The sequence below is a fragment of the Theobroma umbraticum genome, unplaced genomic scaffold (assembly GCF_002168275.2).
Source record: "Theobroma umbraticum cultivar Fairchild unplaced genomic scaffold, ASM216827v3 scaffold_56.0, whole genome shotgun sequence".
NCBI classification, from domain to species: Eukaryota; Viridiplantae; Streptophyta; class Magnoliopsida; order Malvales; family Malvaceae; genus Theobroma; species Theobroma umbraticum.
Window position 1 is genome coordinate 3,002,755 of NW_018397256.1, and position 19,713 is coordinate 3,022,467.

A 19,713-nucleotide genomic window follows, 5' to 3' on the forward strand; every position below is an offset into this window, starting at 1 on the left:
CGGTGTTTCACATGTTTTTCTATGCCTACCAACATCTATACCTAAACACACATATGATCATACTAAAAACAGAACAGGAAATGACATCTTAAATTTTTGTAATTTTAAAAACTGAGTAGTTTCTTTGCCTCTCTCTCTCTCTCTCTCTATATATATATATATATATATGTACATATAAAATTAAAATACAACAACAATATTAGCTTCCTTTTTTTTGACTAACACAAGCAGAAACAACTTTTTTCCATATCATAAAAACCATGCTCTCCCTTTCTAGGGTTTTGAATTAAAATATTTTAATCAAGTTATATTACACTATTTATGTAATTGAGACAACTAAGATAGTGAAAATTTTCTCCTTAACATATGGCTTCTTCTAGCTAAATAACATTTATGACTAACACATGCGTAAAAAAAGAGATATGCTATAAAGGTGGCAATTAGACTAGTCAGGTCGGATTATTTTCAATTTAGATTTTTTAAATTTGGATTATTTTAGATTTAAGTAATTTGGATTTGATATTAAATTTATTTGAGTTCGGGTTCTTTGAGTTCAGATTATTTTGAGTTTTTTTTCTAGACTTTTGAAGTTCAAATTGAAATGAATTTTTGAAGGATAATATACATCAAGCCATATTTTATCAATCTATTCAAAGTTATAATTTCCTCATCTTGTAGTATAACTTTAATTTTAATTTTCTATATCATGAAAATAAAATTTTAAAAAAATAATATAAAAAGAAAAACAAGAGAATTAAAATTCCTTTATTAATTTAGAATTGTTTGATATAAACATTAACAATTTGCTCTCCAAGAAATTATTAATGATTTTGATTGATTAATTTGTAATTTTCATTTCCATTACATTGGTTATTGGTGATTTACCATGATTGTGATTACAACTTACAACTTAGAAAGTCAACCATAACTTAAAAAATTTGAAGTAGTATTTGTTAATTTCTCGAACACTAAAATTTTATTAAGAGGTAAAAAATAAAATCATTTTTACTTTTGTCTTTAGTTACTTTTAGGAGTTAAGATTTATATATGAAATTTATATGATATGTAATGATAAATTATATAAGTGACATGAAGAAATATTCTCTAATCTAGTGCTCTTCCAACTGCATTTCAAGCCATTATCTTTGTTAACTATCTAATATCTACATAAAGTAAATAATGGAAAATGTTAAAATAGGTTCCAAAATTAACTTTATTGAATTGGTGTCCATTTTTTTTATTTTATGAATTACTTTTTATTATTTAAGTTATTATTATCTATTTCTAATTATTATTTGATCATTTCTTAAGAGTGGAATAAAATAAAAGAAGTTACTTATGATTTATCACAGTAGAAAATGAAGTTAATTATAATAATGGACAGAATTTTTTTTTCTCATAAATGAGGATAGTATTCAAAATTATATAAAAAAAAGCAAAAGTAAAGAAGATATTTTAAAAATTAATTTAAAATAATTAAATATGAGTAGACTAATAGTTTGTTATATATTAATTATTTTTATTAAATTAATTAAAATTATACTTAATTTAAGTATAGAGTTGTTTTAAGTTATTTTTTCGAATCGTTCAAATTCGGGTCATTTTGAGATCGGGTTGGGCAGGTTTGGGTTGTTAATGTTTCTTAGTCAAACTGAGCTGGGTTGGTTTCGGGTTTAGATTCTTGAATTTTTTGATTAAATCAGGTTGAGTCGAATTTCAAATTCAAGTAAATCATATAAAACTTTCAAGTTAATTCTATTTATAGCAAATATATATGGACTTTTTTTAAAAAAAATCATTTGGTTTAGACATAAGAATTTAATTGTTAAAGCCTCGAAGATTTAATAAATTTTTTTTCAAAAAAAAAATTCATGGCACAATTAATTCATTATTGGCTCTGCCACTAGCACTTTAACGTTTTGGGGTAATGGTAGAAATAAGATTATACATGAAGTCTAATCCACTACTGGGGCCAACTCATCAATTGCAAAATGGGGAAGAGGAGGAGGAGAGCGGCACTTTTGTGGGATTTCAAGTGTTAATTAAGTGCCTCCTTCCTTTTAAAAGTTGTCTTGAGATAAACTAAACAATTCTACCTAGGTTTTTAATTTCTTTGAACAAACGATCATCATTAACTGCGCCTACTTTTTGACTTAGTTTGGAAAAAAGGGCAAAAACTTTTGATTGCTTAATTAAAAAAATTACTTAAATAATAGTAATATTCATTAGATAAAAAAAAAAAGGAGCTTGTTAAAGCGTTTGTTTAGTTTGATTTTTTTTAAAATTTATCTTTTAAAAATAAAAGTAAGATCAAATAAAAATTTTAATTTTTTTTAAAAATAAAAGAAACTTTTTTAAAGAATAATATTTTTTGAAAAAAAGAACTTCATAAAAAAGAGCTTTCTTTTTTTAAAAAAAAACACACACCTTTTTTAGGAGAATTTTTCTTTTTATTTTAAAAATATTCTCATCTATTAAAAATAATTTCAACATTATCTGTTTTCAATTTTATATGATTTATTCTTACTTATAAATTTTTTTGTTTTAAATAAATAAAAAATAAAATCAACTTTTTTAATTGTGAACAAAGAATTTGTAATTAATAGACAATTATTTATTAAATACCCTTTATAATAATTTTAACCAAAATTAAAAATTATGTGAATTGTTTTGCTAAACAATTTATCTATAAAAAAATATTTGTAAAAGTAAATTTATCAAATAATTTTAATTTAATTTAAAAGTTATTATTTTTTATAAAACCTTCAAAGCCAAGCCAAACATTCTCTAACTGGAATTTATTTATTTTGATTCAGTTAAGTAAATAATTGTTTGATAGTTGATACCTTAGAATTACGATTTGTTTTCAAATCAAAGTCAAAATCTAAATATATTTATTAATTTTTATTTTAGATTAAATAAACTTTTGTGATTAATAATTGATTGATTTAAAAAAAAATTGATTAACTATTATCAATTAAAACAATACTGATCATTTTATATCACGTGGTGGAAATGTGATTCGATGAGACGTTATAGTAGATAATGATATGATATGAAAAAAATTAGAGCTTAAGCATTTTTAATATGGTCAAACAGAAAAAGATACTTAACAGTCAAAGAGAATTTCATATATAATCTAATTCTCACTCATTAAAAAGATTAAATAAAATTTACAAGACATTATACATATAAAAAAATACACATTAACAATAATAACAATGTTATATATATATGTATATATATATATGGTCAAACGAAACTTTGGAAGGAGTTTCTCTCTCACCCTCTATGCACTAGAATGGAAGAGAAAGCAATTTTTCAAATTTTAAATGAATTGTCTTTTTACTTTGTGTGTTTTGTACAAAATGAGTAGTTTTCTAAAGAAGCTTTCTTCTTATTTTCTAAAGAAGCTTTCTTCTTATTTTCTATTTACCTTTTCAATTGTTAATTAGCATATTGGGTTATTGAATTGAACTACTGAGATAAAATATATTATGATAGGTTTTGATTTATATTAAAACTTAGTAGGTTTAAGTTAGTATATTCACTTTTATTTTTTTAAATCAATAGACTTAACATATTGGGTTGGAATCGATATACTTGGCTTAACTAGCAATGTGTTGACCATAATAACTCCAATTTCATTAATCAGTTGGAGAAATAAAAATAATTATTAAATAAAAAATTATTTAGAGATTATCATTAAAAAATATATATTGGTTGGAGAAAGCCTTGGGCCCTTCTCATTTCTACAATCAACCCCTCATTATGGGCCAGCAATGGTGTAGAGGCTGCTTTTGTTGATTTATTTGCCTCAAAGAACAAGGGAGGGCAAGGGACACTGCCCATATTTCTCTAAAGCTTTTAAAATTCCACCAGCGAGTTTCCAATGTTATTTTTACCACATGATCATTTAGTTACTATATTAACTTTTTAAATTTTAAATATAACTTAATGATACTCTAATCCCATTTTTTTAAGCTTAAAAACTTCAAGTACAATCTTTGTCTAGAACCCTATATATTGGTTAAAAAAATTCACATTAAAATTATATTCATATTAAAAATTCACATTCCTATATATTTATGAAGTTTTTAAAACTTCATAAGTGAGATTAAAATGTCACCGTATATCCAGGGGTGGATGGTAGCTTAGCTATCGGGGTGGCCACAACCCTCCAAATTTTTTAAATTTTTTATTTTATATATATTTTTTAATTTCCCTCAAAATATTTTTTATTTAATAATTAATACAAATAAAGAAAAAAAAAACTTCACAAGTCCCACTCAACTTTTACTCTAAGGTTGTGTTTGGCATAAAGGAAGTGAGAGCATATTCTTTATAATGTGCCATATTAAATTACACTACAATGTTTGTTTTGCAACAAACTATTGCAATATAAAATTGTAATGCAATTACATTACAGCCAATGGATATAATGTGATTGCAATCTAAAATTAATATAGTTAGATTGCATTGCATTCTATAATATTATTAAAGATATTTTTTCCTTTTCACTTTGTTATTTTGTTAAAGACATTTTATAATATTATATTTGTTTTTTTATATAGATTTCAAGAGATGTCTCTTTGTTACTCTCAATAGCAATTCTTTGTTGGATGATGACAGGTGGATGGTGGATGGTGATTGTTAATAAAATTTATGTTATCTTTTAATGGAGAAAGAAATTAAAATAAAATATATAATATAAGAGATTATATTAAGAAATGAAAATAAAATATATGACATTAAAATTTTATTTAAAAAGTTATATTATATAAAAATTAATAAGAAAAAATACAAGTATATTAAACTTGCTTTTTAATAAATAGGGGCAATTCTGAAAATTGAGATTACATTTTCAGCAAAGTATTTGTGAACAAAACGTTACAACGTTATCTTTTTTGCATTTTAATCATTATTTTATTTATATACCAAACACTACAATATTATCTTTCTTGTAATTACATTATTTATAATCACATTATATTGTAACATACCAAATATCACCAAACTTTAAGTTTTTTCATACTTTTTTCTTTCTCTTCTCCTTTGTCCTTTCATTTTTACTTCACTATCTTTTGTTATAACTCATTACCGAAACACACTTCAATATTCAAGAGAAATTTATAAGTCTGTAACTTTGATAAATAAGGACAAGGACTACTCACCGTTATTGTATGAAATTAAGAGAAGATAAAGTTTTCTTTTGTCTTCTTCATTCTACTTATATTATTATTATTATTATTATTTATTCTACTTGCTCATATATTCTAAGTTTCTATGTTAAGAACCATCAACCTTATTCTTCTTCTTGCACTTGAACATTTGACTTATTAATTGGTGCATTATCTCCCTACTTAAAGAGTAGGGTTCGAATCCCCTCTTCCCCAATTATAAAAAGAAAACCATTTTCTTCTTCTTTTTCTTTTTTGTTATGTGAGTTCTATCTTCTACTTGTCATATTCTTTTTTTTAATTATGTGGATTTTATCTTCTATGATTTAGTCTTTAACAATTAAAAAATTATTATTTAATTCTCAAATATAAGTTGTATTATTGCATTATTGGCTGCTACTTAAAATTTCATCAATATATCATTTTTTTATGAATCTTGATTGATAGATTAATTCGTTTTGTTTTGACTATTCTAGTTTCTATAGCAACTACCAAAAGAGTCTTTTTAATAATGAAAATTGTGAAAATAAGACTTCATAATAAAAAAGATGATGAGTTTCTTGCAGATAATTTTATAACTTTGGTCGAAGGTTGTGACATTTAAAATTCTACTTGTGTTGTATAGGATAATAATCCTTTCATTTATATTTAAAAATTACAGTTACTATCAAATAACTTTAGTTGTATGAGCACTTGAAGTTTTAACTAAAGAAACATTGAATAATTTGTATTTAACAAACTAAAATATCCAATGAAATTAGTTTAAGGTATTATTGCTTTAGAATTTTCATTTCAATCTTGTTAAGGAGAAGGAGCGGACGAAACATTTTCACATACTAAAGTACTAAAGTTCTTAACAAGATCATATGTGTGTATGTATAAATATGTATACATATACATACATATACACATACATATGTATGCATATACATACATACATATAAATATGTATGCATATACATACATACATACATATAAATATGTATGTAGTTAGTAAAAAATAGGGTACATGATTGTTCTTTTTACCAACTACAAAGTAACTGTAGTACACTGAATCTTCTTAAATCCAAGCTTTCTAGCAATAGACAAAGGCATTATTTAAACACTAGCACCCAAAGCACCCAAAGCTTTAGAAATTTTAAAACTACCAATAGTGCATGGAATTGAAAAGCTCCCTGGATCTTTAAACTTTGGCGGAAGCTTATTTTAGATTATAGCACTACACTTATTAGTAAGAGCAATTGTCTTAAACTCTTTTAATTTCCTTGTCTTAGTCAAGATGTCTTTTAAAAACTTCATATAGCTTGGCATGTTTTTCAAGCTTTAGCAAAAGGAATGTTACTATGAAGCTTCTTAAATACTTCTAAGAACTTCTGGAATTGATGATCAAGTTTTTGTTTCTGAAAGTGCACAGGAAACTATTGTGGTGGTGGGTTTGCCTTTGTATCCTTCACTTACACGGGCTTGTCTACATTCTCAATTGACTTATCTTGATGTTTAGTGTGCTTGCTACTAATTTCAACTTCTTTTCCACTCCTAAGAGTAATAGCATTACATTGATCCTTACTTTCCCTCCTAGGATTAACTTCCATGTCACTAGGTAAGGTACCTTGAGGCCTATTATTGATAGTGTTGGCAAGCTGTCCAACTTAATCTCAAGATTTCTTAACGAGGTTACTTGACTATGAATGTGGGAGTCGGTTTTGGCCATGTACTACATAAGTAACTCTTTCATAGATGGTTTCTTTTTTAGCATAGGCAGTCTTGCATAAGGTTGAAATCCAGGAAGGAAATTAGGCTTTGGAGCTTATGCAAAACCTTGATTGTTACTCCAATATGAGTTATTTTGCTACCTATTCCTTACAAATGAACTATCTTTGTATTGCTTGGACATTACTAGCATGCCCATCTACATAATACTCACAAACTACAAAAGGACTTTGAACTGAGTTAGCACTGAAAGAATCGAGTTTTTTAGTTAGAGCTATTACTAGTGCTGATAATGTTGAAAAGATTTCGATATTGTGAACTCCAACTACTCCCATATGCATTGATCATTCTGATGGCCATTGGTAATTGTTCGACACCATCTTTTCCAATAAGTCATACGCCTTATCAATTGACTTCGCCATGAAAGCACCTTTTGCTATGGCATCAATAATTGTTCGAACTTGACCAATCAACCCATTGTGGAAAGTCTACACTAAAATCCACTTTAGAAAACCATGATGAGGGTAACGATTAAGCAAATCCTCGTAGCTTTCCAAAGCCTTGAACAACAATTTAGTATCTAGTTGCATGAACTATGTGATATCATTGTTCATCTTCGTTGTCTTGGTAAGAGGAAGGAATTTGGCAAGGAACTTCTAACTAAGGTCATCCCATTATTTAATGGATCCATTAGATAGCGAGTTCAACCACACTTTTGCTTTGTCCTTCAAAGGAAAAGGAAATTGTCAAACGGATTGCAACATTTATGACTCTATTGTGTTTAAAGGTGTCACATATCTCTAAAAAGTTTAAAATGTAGACATTTGGCTCGTCATTTAGAAAACCCCCAAATTAGTCTGAAATATGGATCATGGCGATGATGGCTGGCTTGCTTTTGAAATTGTTGGCTTAAATAGTTGGCCTTCAAATGCTCGAGGGAAGCCCTTGAACTAATGGAATATTATAATCCCTTAAATAATGATTCTCTTCTAGTACTCTTTCTTGGATTTGTCGTTCATCTAGTCGGTTAGCCTTTATATCAGTTTGCACAAAAACCTTGTTGATTTTCTAATCGAAGTCTTCGAAATGTTCTCTCACTCTTTACATCACAAGATACAATCTCCAAGCTTGTTGTTTTTTTCATACAACGATGGAAAAAACCTGAAAAACAAAGAAACAAAAACCTAATTTAAAACTAATCTCAGTTGACTTTTAATATTAGCAAAATAAATAGGAAGTACAAATCCCTGGCAATGACACCAAAAACTTGTTGTTGATTTACTACACCTAAGTTTACGTATCAAGCAAGCAATATGGACAGTAAGTCCAGAATCATAGCCCACAGGGATTTGCTTTTAATTGTTTACTAAGTACAAAAATTATGACAGATCAATCTTATTTAAGTAACCCAATTTTGTAGACAATTAATTAAAACTAAATTTAATTAGAAAACTAAACTAATTAACAAAAACTAAAAATCCACTAGAGAAAATCAATAGATTAAAACCTAAGATTATGGGTTTATTCAACACTTCATCTGACATTTGTTTCTCTCAATATTTACATTCATGGGTAGTTTTGCTAACCTAAAATCCAAACATATGCACAAGTCTTTGTCAAGATGCTTGCCCAAGTATCTAACTTAATTGGGTCACTATATTCCTATAGCAGTCAATTAAATAAGGTTCATTAAGCTGGAGTTCTAATTTTGCTACGTATAGCATTTAAGCGTATGTCTACCCTAATTGGAAATCAAATCACTTATGTGATGTAAACATATACTATTCAAATCTTAGTCCAATCTAAAATCACTCTGTCAAGTCTCATTCAGATTCATGAATCATTCACTTGTTGGCCAGAAAATCAAAAGCATTATGAACAAATTTAAATAAACAAAGCCATGCCCATTCATAGTAAATACAAGGGAAATAAATATTCGAACTACATGTTGAAATCCACCACAATCTAGGAAAGATACTTTAATCTTACAATCTAATAAAAACATTATCTAAAGAAAATTAGCCATTAATCCAAGTCAAAGAAATTTAAAGAAAAAACAAAGTACAAGGAGAAACTAATAATTAAAGCTTTTTTATCTCAATTCTCTTTTAAATTCTTTTGCTTTCATTCTTTGTTCTTAGCTTTTTTTTTCTCTAGAATAGTTGCTTGTTGTTGTCTCCCAAAAACCTCTTAAAAAGGTCTTTTAAATAGTTCACAAAAGCCCTAGTTTACAAAAATCCTATCAAAATTTTATTTTTGGAAATACATATGGTGGAGCGATATTGCCTTCCTCAGCACCATCGCGTTGTACTCTCAGGATGAAGTATGGCATCCAACTACCTTGAGGCGTTGCGATGCTACTAGCCTCAACGTCGCAACCCTCCATTCTCAAGTAAAGTATGGAAGTATCGCTTTCACCAACACAACAGCCTCACTTCTCCAACACCACTATGCTATACTCTTTGGTTTTTGTATAAGGTACTAGTGCATCTTGGTGCCGCAGCCTTTAGTACCTCAAGGCCGTGGTCTTCACTTCCTTATGTTGTCTTGTGTAGAATTATAACAGTCTAACCTATTTCAATACTATTTTCACCTTGATTTGATTTTAACTGGGAAAAGTAGTAAAAAAAATATTGTATCCCTATCTCTTAGTTTTCCATTGGCTTAAGAATCACGTTAATTAGACTTCTGTAGCTTAAGTTATGCTCAAAATACTATAGCATATACAAATAAAGCCATTATCACACTTGCAAAGATTTTCATCAACTAAGATCTTTTCATTAAATTTTCTACAAGAACAATAAAACAAATAAAAATAACTAAAATTAAAGTAATTTAAAACAAAATAACATAAAATTAAACTAACATACTTAAACTAACAAATCAACATGTATTACTAAACTAGGAAAAATAACAAAAATACTTAAATTCTAAACATAACATCTAAAAAATTTAGCTCTTTAAGTCCTCAGAATGTAACATAATGACTCTATATAATAGAGTTATCAGTGTGCTATGAAAAAAGGTGATATTTTCTGAAGAAGAATGCATTCAAGGTGCAGGCTTCTACTACATATGTTCTGGTTTTTTAATCTTATCTTCCACTATAATAGTTTAATCGATGTGATTCTTGCACCATTGCAAATTTGAGAGACAGAGCTACAACTTTTGTATTTACACCTTTCCTAGTTCAACCTCGAATAAGGAGAAAATTAGAAAAAAATAAACCGAGGCATTGGCACTATGACGCTCGCATGTTTCGGAAGACTTCTTTTGCATTTGGACTTTTATTTTGACACAAACTTGAGCCCTATTTAGACCACTTTTAGAAACACATTTTAAGGAGAACTAAGTAAGGTTTTCTTGAAGAAAAAGAGGCATTCAAGCTAGCAAGAAAGCAAGGAAACAAAGAAAAAGATTGCAGATCGAACACTTGATAAATCTTGGAGTTTTTTCTTCTCTTGTTATCTTTATAAACTTTTTTTATTTTTTATGGTTAAATTTCTGTTTTGGATGATGTTTTTATTATATATGTGGAACTAAATTTTTTAATCTAGAATGGTAATTGAACCCAATGCGTAGTTTGAATTTTTAATTTTTTTCTTGCTTATGATTGATAGTGCTTGAGTTGTTTATTTCAATCTTATTCTTAATGCATATGATTACTTCATGACCAATTAAATTAATTTATAAACATAAATGGAATTGGAAAAAGGAGTTTAGAGTAAGCCATGGATGAAATAGTATATTTTCATTATCTATTACATGAGATGATTGATTTAATTCGTGTGTAGGGTAGGAATACACTTACATGTCATATGTAACCATAATTAGAATCTAAGATTAATGAGTCTTTCTTGATTTCAATTAGCATAGAAATATAGTAAATTGGACAAGGAACATATTTTCATAAGAACATCGAAAGAGACTTATAAATATATTAGAATTCTAGGTTAACAATTTGAACCTACCTAGTAAGTCAAGAAAGAGTAAAAGAGATTCAGATGAAACATTGAAGGAATATTGTGGTTTTGGACTTTTGCTTGATTGATTTTAGTTAAATTGTTGCATTTGCTTTCAATTTCAGTTTTAGTTTTAGTTTCTTTAATTTTCAATAACTTTAAATTCAGTTGTTTGAATAAGATTAATTTGTGTTAATTTTAGTACGTAGCAAAAAGATTCGTGAAATTCTCCATGGGAATGAACTTGGCTTTCTATTATGTTACTTGTTAATGATACGTGCACTTGTATGATAAATTTTAAAAGTTTTTGGTGTTGTTACTAGAGATTTGTGCTAAATTTTTTTTGTTAATATTAACACCAAGCAATCTTAGTCTTAATTAAAACTTTCTTTTTTTTTGTTTTCAATACTTTTAGTCCTTGTATGCGAAGAGTGAGAAGTTTGGAGATTATTCCTTTTGATCCAAAAATTGAAAAGACTCTTCGAAAACTTTGTAAAGAAAATTTACAAGCTTCAACTCAGTTCAAAACAATGGTTTGTAATACATTCAAAACCAATGGTGTTTTCGATGATGCCATTAGATTGAGGCTTTTCCCATTTTCATTGAGAGATAAGGCAGAGAGTTGGTTAAGTTCACTTCCAACTAGTTCCATTAGAACTTGAGATGATTTGGCTAAAAAATTCTTGGCTAAGTTTTTTCCAGTAGCTTAGATAGTTAAGATGCTAAATGATATCACCTTCTTTATACAATTTGATTCTGAATCACTGTATGAGGCTTAGGAGAGGTATAAGCATTTGCTTAAGAGATGTCTTCACCATGGGTTACTTAAATGGCTACAAGTTCAGACTTTCTATAAAGGTTTGTTGGGACCAATTAGAATAACCATTAATACTTCAATTGGAGGAACACTGATGAGTAAATCCATTAATGAGGCTTATGACTTGTTAAAGGAGATGGCTTTCAACAATTATCAATGACCATTCGAGAGATTGGGTCCAAGAAAAGTTGTTGGTATTCATGAGCTTGAAAAAATTAATGCCTTGATTGCACAATTAGTTGCTTTTAATAAGAAAATTGAAACATTGGATGTTAATGCTATTGAGAGTCATTTTTTGACATCTGAGTTATGTGGAGATAGGAATCCTAGTGATCAGTGTCCTATTACTATTGAATTTGCACAGTTTGTTAAAAATTTTAATTGGCAGTAGAATAATCCATAATTTAACACTTACAATCATGGTTGGAGGAATCATCCTAACTTCTTATGGGATAACAACCAAGGATCTTCTTCAGTAACAAGATCAAAATGTCCTTTTAGTTTTTCACCACAAACTAAAGCTTTTATGCCAAAGAAAAACCCAATGATGGAAAAAATGTTTATGCAATACATGGCTAAAAATGATGTTGTCTGTTAGCTTTATTCTTGTTTAAAAATGACAAAACTGATTGAACTAAATATGATTTGAAAATGAATAAAAGATGTTTTTGAATAAGAAGAAAATCCTTAAGGGTGTTTTGAAGCTAAGCTTAAAATAGAAATGCTGAGATTGATTGAACATGCTTTGAAAGTGAATGATAATGCTTTTGAACTTAAAGAAGCGATTCTAAGTTTTCCCAAAGTCTTCTTGTTTTCAAATTCAAAGTGCCAACTTAAGAATCAAATTCTCAAAAGCAAAGATTTGATTTTTAAATGAGAAGAAGGTAAAATTTATGTCTTTATCACAAAAAAGAATCAATTTTAAAAATGGGAGAAGTCAGTTCTTAAGTAGACATAAATAATGAATAATCAATTTTAAGAAAAGAAGAAGACAGTTCTTAAAAGACAAAAACTTCAAGAATTAAAAAAGACCGACACCTCAGAAAGCAAGAATCGATTCTAGGAAAATAGAATGCACATGGCAAAAATGTGAAAAAGAAAGAATGGATCTCCAAATAGCAAAAGTCAGTTCTGTGTAAAGAATAAGCCAAAGAGCACAAGTCTGAAGATAAATAGTCGATTCTACATGGAAAAGATATCGATTCTTGAAGTGCCAAAAGCAAAAATCAAAAACTTGGTGACCAAGAAAAAGATGGTATGAATGGATAGGATTAGAGCGTCAAAAGGCAAGATGAAATTCAAATTTTGGAGCTAGTCAATAGTGAAGAACCAACACTTTGAAGCAAAAGAATCAATTATCCAAAAATGCAAAAGGTGTCACTTTTGAACCAATTTGTGGAAGAATTGATATCTTAAGAAAGCAAAATCGATTCTGCAAAGACAAAAAGCTTCAGACTTTATGAAAAATTGACATCTCAAAAAAAGAATTGATTTTCCAAGGACAAAAGGCTCTAAACTTTATGAAGAATTGATGACTAATGATCAAAGGATTGATTCTCCATGTACGACAAAAATGTGTAACCTGGTTGGAATGTACGAAAACTGATTCAAATTTTACTCTAACAAGTAATAAATCATAAGGCCTATAAATATCTACTTTGAAGATGTTAAAAGTTCAATTTTAAGCTATCTTGAACAATTTTAAAAAGATTTTGAAGAGCCAAAAAAAGAGAAACAAGCAAGAAAGCAAAAAACAAAAAATCCTATCTTTGAGTAAGAGTAAAAGATTAAGTTCCCATTTTTATCTCTCAACTAGAGTTTCTTAAGCCTAAACCCCACTTCATTATTCATTTCCCTTGAGAAATATCTCATCTTTTTGAACCTAAACATCTTATTAGCCTTCATAGAGGTTTCAAGCTAGAGATTTTTTCAAGCAACAACTATTGTATTGGTAATACCTCCAAGTAGAAGCTAGAGGGCTTTCTTATCCTTTAAAAGGTTATATTTAGTGTAAAGGTTATACTTGAACTTGAAAAAAAATAGTGTTTTAATTAAGGTTAAGCTTGATACTATGAAAAAGCTTGTTGTAAAAGTTATACTCGACCTTGTTGAAAAGGTAAGTTGATAATAAATTCAAACTTTTTGTGCCATCAAGGGAGATGATGTATGCATTGGAAGGCCAAACCTCTATAAAAATCCAGCTAAGTACTCTTTATCTTTTTGCACCTCGTTTGTTTGGCTCATACTTTATTTTACGTTTCTATTGCATTTTCAAAGTTCTTTCAAAATGGGAAATTTTTAATTCATAACTAATTCTCCTTCTTTTTGGTTACTTTTCATTAACCTTATCTTCTTAACAATTGGTATTAGAGTAGGTTCTGAAGTTTTGTAGGTTTAACAACCTTTGAAAAATCCTAAAAAAAGGTTTAAAGTAACAAAGATGGCAACTTAGAGCTTCATTAGTGATGGACAGTTTATGATGTGACCTCTTTTGTTCAAAGGCAAGAACTACTCATTTTAGAGAATGAGGTTTGAAAATTGTATACAATTTATTGAAATAGATTTTTGGGATATTATTATTGATGGACCTCATATTCTTAGCAAAATTGGTGATGGTGAGAAATGTGTAAGACAAAAACTGAATGGGATGATAAGAGTAAGAAGTTGATATAGCTGAATCACAAAGTTGTGATAGCTGTTTTATGTGTTTTTAGTGAGACCAAATTCAACAGGGTAGCTATGCTCTTCGGTTAAAGAAATTTGGGACACATTAAGAAATTGCTATGAAAGCACAAGTCAAGTAAAGGAATTAAAGATTAATATGTTGCTGTTTGACTATGAGCTTTTCAAGATGAGGGATGTAGAGTCTATTAAAGAGATATATGAAAGATTTACTAAGATCATAGGAGGACTAAAGGGTTTAGAAAAGGAATTTCCTAATTCACAATTAGTGAAGAAAATCCTACATTGCTTACCAAGGTCGTGGAGACTTAAGGTGACTGCTTCAAAGGAAGCTAAGAACTTTAATGTCTTCAAGCTTGATGAGATCTTAAAATCCTTGTTTACATATGAGATGACTCTCAAATATGAAGAAGAAAGAGATGATGCTCTTAGAGGAGAAACAAAGAGAAAGAGCATTACTCTTAAAGTAGCTCAAAAAGATGATGAAAAAAGTCTTGAATGTAATGATGAAGAAGGGAATGATGAAAAGATAGCTTTATTGACTAGAAAGTTCAATAAATTTTTGAGGAACAAATAAAGGAGTGGGAGATTTTTCAGGAAAAAAGAACCAAGGAAATATAAAAGAAGAGACACGCCAAAGGATGATTGTGAGATAGACAACATCTATTATGAATGTAAAAAGCCTAGTCATATTAGATATGAGTGTCCAAACATTAAAAAGAAAAGCCTCAGAAGACTTCAAGAAAAAAGTAATGATTGCTGCATGGAATGATAGTGATGAGTCATAAAATGAAAAAGAAAACAAGGTTGCAAACCTCTGCTACATGTTTTTTGATAATCTAATGGATGAAAATGATGCAGAGTCAAGTAGACAAAAAGAAAATATGTAGTATCTTGATTCTAAATGTTTAAGTCATATAATGATCATCAAAGAGAAATATTTGAACATGGAAGAAAAAAAAGGGGGATTTGATTGCTAAAGACAACTACAATGACAAAATTGGAGAACTTGAAGTTATCACCCTCATGGATATTGATTCTGCTCCACCAATCCCTAGTAAAGAAAAATCATTTGTGGAACTTCCAAAGTTTAATGGTGCAAAACTATTCTCATTTGAAGAATCAAATGAAGTAGCTCATTCAAGCATATGATCTTGAAATTTAGAGAACAATTGAAAAAAACCACATAAAATGATCAATGAAATGTATGAGTGGAACTTAAATGAGTGAAAAATGTTGGCGTTGAATGCCAAGGCCATGCATATCTTTTCACAACACTAGAAGAAAGGGAATACAACAAAGTCTCTATGTGCAACAGTGCTAAAGAAATTTAGGATAAGCTTGAACATCTGTATAAAGAAAAAAGGCTAGAAGAAGACGGCTACAAAAATGAAACTTCAATAAATAATGATGAATCAATCAAGTTCCAATCCTTAAGACAAGATTGTGAAGCAAGCTCCTCATCGTGCCAATTGTGCTCATCATCAAGTCAGGAGGAAAAGGTAAAAGTCTTGACAAATGACTTATTCACTTATACATTTGATGAATTTGAAGGAATTTTCAATGAATTGGTTCATAAAAATGAAAAGATGAAGCTGGAAAATGAATAAAAGATTTCAAGTTTTAGTATTGAAAATGATTTCTTGGCAAAGGAGAAACTTGAGTTAGAAAATGAAAATAAGAAATTAAAAATGGAATTGAGGTTATGTCAAAAGATTTTAAATAACATAGGTAAAGAAAATACAAAATTGAGAATTGATATTGAAAATTATGGAAAGAAGATCGACTGAATAGACTTCATAAATAAAGTGAATAAATTTTTCTATGACAGTTGTGACTAACAAAAAGAATCCAAAGAAATTTAAATACCAAAAGTTTAAATGAGAAGTTGTCTTGTAGGTAAACCAAAGGCAAGAAGAAGCAAAGTCTTAAAAATGGGCATACAATGAAAATAGGTGATTTCTATGTCGAAAGCCACTTTTATGTGAAAAATGATTGATTGCATTCTTATTTTATATGTTTGAGAAATTGATTAATTCATCCTTAATTAGATAATATATATTATGAATTGAAAATTAGTGACTGAACTTGACTACACTAAGTTGATTCTTGAGTCATTTTAAAAAATAAAACATAATTTTAATGAAAAATATTTTGATGAAAATCTTGTGTGTTGATCTACTACATTCATACATCATTACATGCACATGCCTTTTTTTTTTTTGGTTCAAAGAAAGTTGTGTGCTAAACAAATTTATTCTGTCAAGAGATTTCTCATATTTTCTTTAAATCAAAATTCACAATATTTTGAAACTATGAATGATAAGAATCAACACCTTCATTTTAAAAAATCAATTCTTTGGTAGTTTGTTTTTACCTTTCTGACATTTGAGAACTGATCTCTAGTTGCCAAAGAATCAATTCTAATCATATAAAAAAAATAATTTTCTTATGCTTTAGAATCAGAAAAAACCCTTGAACTTTCAATTTCAAAAGATACTTTTACAACTTCAAAATTACTCCTAAAGGTCATAACTTTTCACAATTCTAAAAATGTATTTGTTGGAAAATGAAAAGGTTGAAACTTTTCAAAAACCTTCTCTTCTCTTCATAACTATATATTGAATCTTCATTCAAGACACACAATCTTCAAAGAAGAAATCTGTTCAGTACACAAGAAATAACAACCCATTCTCAAGCCTTCAAAACTAAATCAATCTCAATTTCAATGGCCCTAAATAGACCACCTGAAGAAAAAGAAAAGGGTTCTGCAAAGTTGTCTAAGAAACAAATGAGTCAGGAAATTGACTTTCTCTATGTACATTTCTCATTTGAAGAGAAAAGGAAAGTGTTTGATGAAAATTATTCTTCAAAGAAAGTATTTTATGGTAGAATGATTGGCCTAAAATAGCTTGAAGAAGACTTCGGATGGCCATATATTTCAAATATAAAAGAATTAGGATGGCATTACTATTTGAACCTGATGAGAAGAGTATACGAAGACTTTGTCAGAGTTTTCTATTCAAATGGAACCACTGTCTACAAAGGAGAAAATGACCACGACCCAACTGATCATGATAACTCATTCTTTACATCTCTTTGGGAATGATTATGTCATTACTCTTGCACTACTCCAAAAAGTTTTGAAGTTAAAACCTATGATTGAAAATGCAATTACACACTTGGGAGAGGAAAATGCTATCTTAGAAGATGAATTAGCTGTAGAATTACTAGTCGGATCAATCACTAATCCAAAGTAAAAGAAAATTCTTTCTTACCCCTACAAAAAAATGTGTTGCAACAGTAATAACAAAAAAAAAACTTTCCCTTTCGTTATACTAAAAAGCTATAGTGGAGTAGAAAAAAGATATTGATTTAAAGGGGCATAGTCGTAAAAACACATTCTAGCTTTGCTCCATTGGCTATTCTTTCTTTTGAGGAAGAAAAAGATATAAAAGCGTTGCCTTGCATTACTTATTCTTATTCCATGTGCATAACTCAAATTGTACCTTCTCATTTTATGCATAAAAATTTCTTATGAGAATTCTTATGTACGGGGCAAAATGTAAATACCTAATTTTTGCTAACTATTATTTATTTAAGTATTGTCATATAGAATAGAAACAAGCATGGAATAGCTATGTCACACAAGGAGTGAAAGTAACTCAGAACGAGTGATAGGGTTCACAGGCTATTTTCATGCTTGGGATGCTATAGAGAGTTTAACTTGATAACTTAGATATAGAGGTAATTATGAGGATTTCCTTTTAACCTTTCCTTGAAGTACACATGTTTTACCTTTTCTTTTTTTTTCTTAAAAGTACATACAACACATTGTTAAATGCCATTACTCCACTACCAAAAACTTACATACACTATTCAATTACGTGTTCTCCCCATAACAAGCACGTGCTTTCATACAAAGCATGTTCTTCTAAAAGTGCTATCGTTCTACTAACTTCTCGTAAGAATGTACTCCAATTTATGAGAGTTTAGCAATTTAAAAGAGATTAGAAATTCAACATAAATTACTTTCAAAACTCTCTCGAAATTATATTCTTTCTACTAAACTCTTTCCATCCATCATGTTTCATCGCTTTCTCCTCCTATTCCTTGATTTCTTATTCCTCATCGCTTGCCACAAAAATACTTACGTTTCAATGACTGTTCCAATTTTGCTATCTACCACTTCTAGTGTATTTCGTTTTACTTATTGCAACATGTTCTTTCTTTCTAGAAAAAAAACCTTCTACACAAACCAAAGGAGAATTTGTTAGCACTAGGGACATGCACCTGCTGAGGGCTTGGGAAAATTTTTGGAATCTAATTTGTTAGTACAACAATGGAATACCTGCTAAATTTTTGTTGGTACACAGACTATCATAAGTCTTTCGTCTTACTAAAATATTAGCTTTGGTACCTGGGTGAAGATCATATATCCTTTATTAATGGGATGATGGGATCCCAAGACTGGGCAAGTACCCACTACATTGCTACCATATTATATTATCGTCACCTTCCCAAGAAGAAGATTACCCCACGTCACCATTGCAGCAAACTGACATAGGGATTAGCAGCAGCATAAGTTGTAGGTTTTTTTAGGCTTCCTATGCTAGCAAGGACAAAGCAAACATCGATGCAAGATGGTGGTAGTTTGCTCTAGAATCCCAAAGTGGAGGTTTTTGTTCCAATTTCTTAGAGGTGTTGAGGTAAGCCCCTCAAGTGTAGTGGCATTATTCAATGAAGAGAATCTATTTTCTTTGATTGATATGTTTACCGGAAGAAATTGGCTTTTCAAGAGAAAAAAATCTCCCTTGGTGATTTCGCCAAAGTTGTTCCTTAAACCCAGTGCTTCCTTAAACGCAGGGATGATATGCAAAAGCCTGGTTAGCTTGGTCAAGCTCCTCGTGTTGGTGCTAGAAATCCTGCTCATGCTTTTTTCCTTTTTTTTTTTTCTTTTTGAATCTAATATAAGGCAACATTAATCAAGCATAGATATATAATGGAAAGTTACAAATCAGAAAGAGAGATTTCCCTATTTCTGGGTTCTGTAAAAGCACCAGTAGATATATTTTCATCCAACATAATAAGCTTCAAAAGAATGACAGCAGGCATGCACTGACTGGAAAAAGAAGAGCTATCCAGATTGCCTTTGTTTCTTGGCTTTTGAAACTTTAAAGCACAATGGACCTTTTTGTCTTGCATGATAAATGTTAAAGGACAACGCTGGACATTAATCAATCCTGCTCATGCTCAAGGCCTTTAACGTTTTGCATGAGTTTCTACTTTGTTATGCTTTGCTGCAACTTTGGGAACTTGGAATTGTGTAGTAAGGTTTTGATTGGTTAAAATTTGCAAAAAA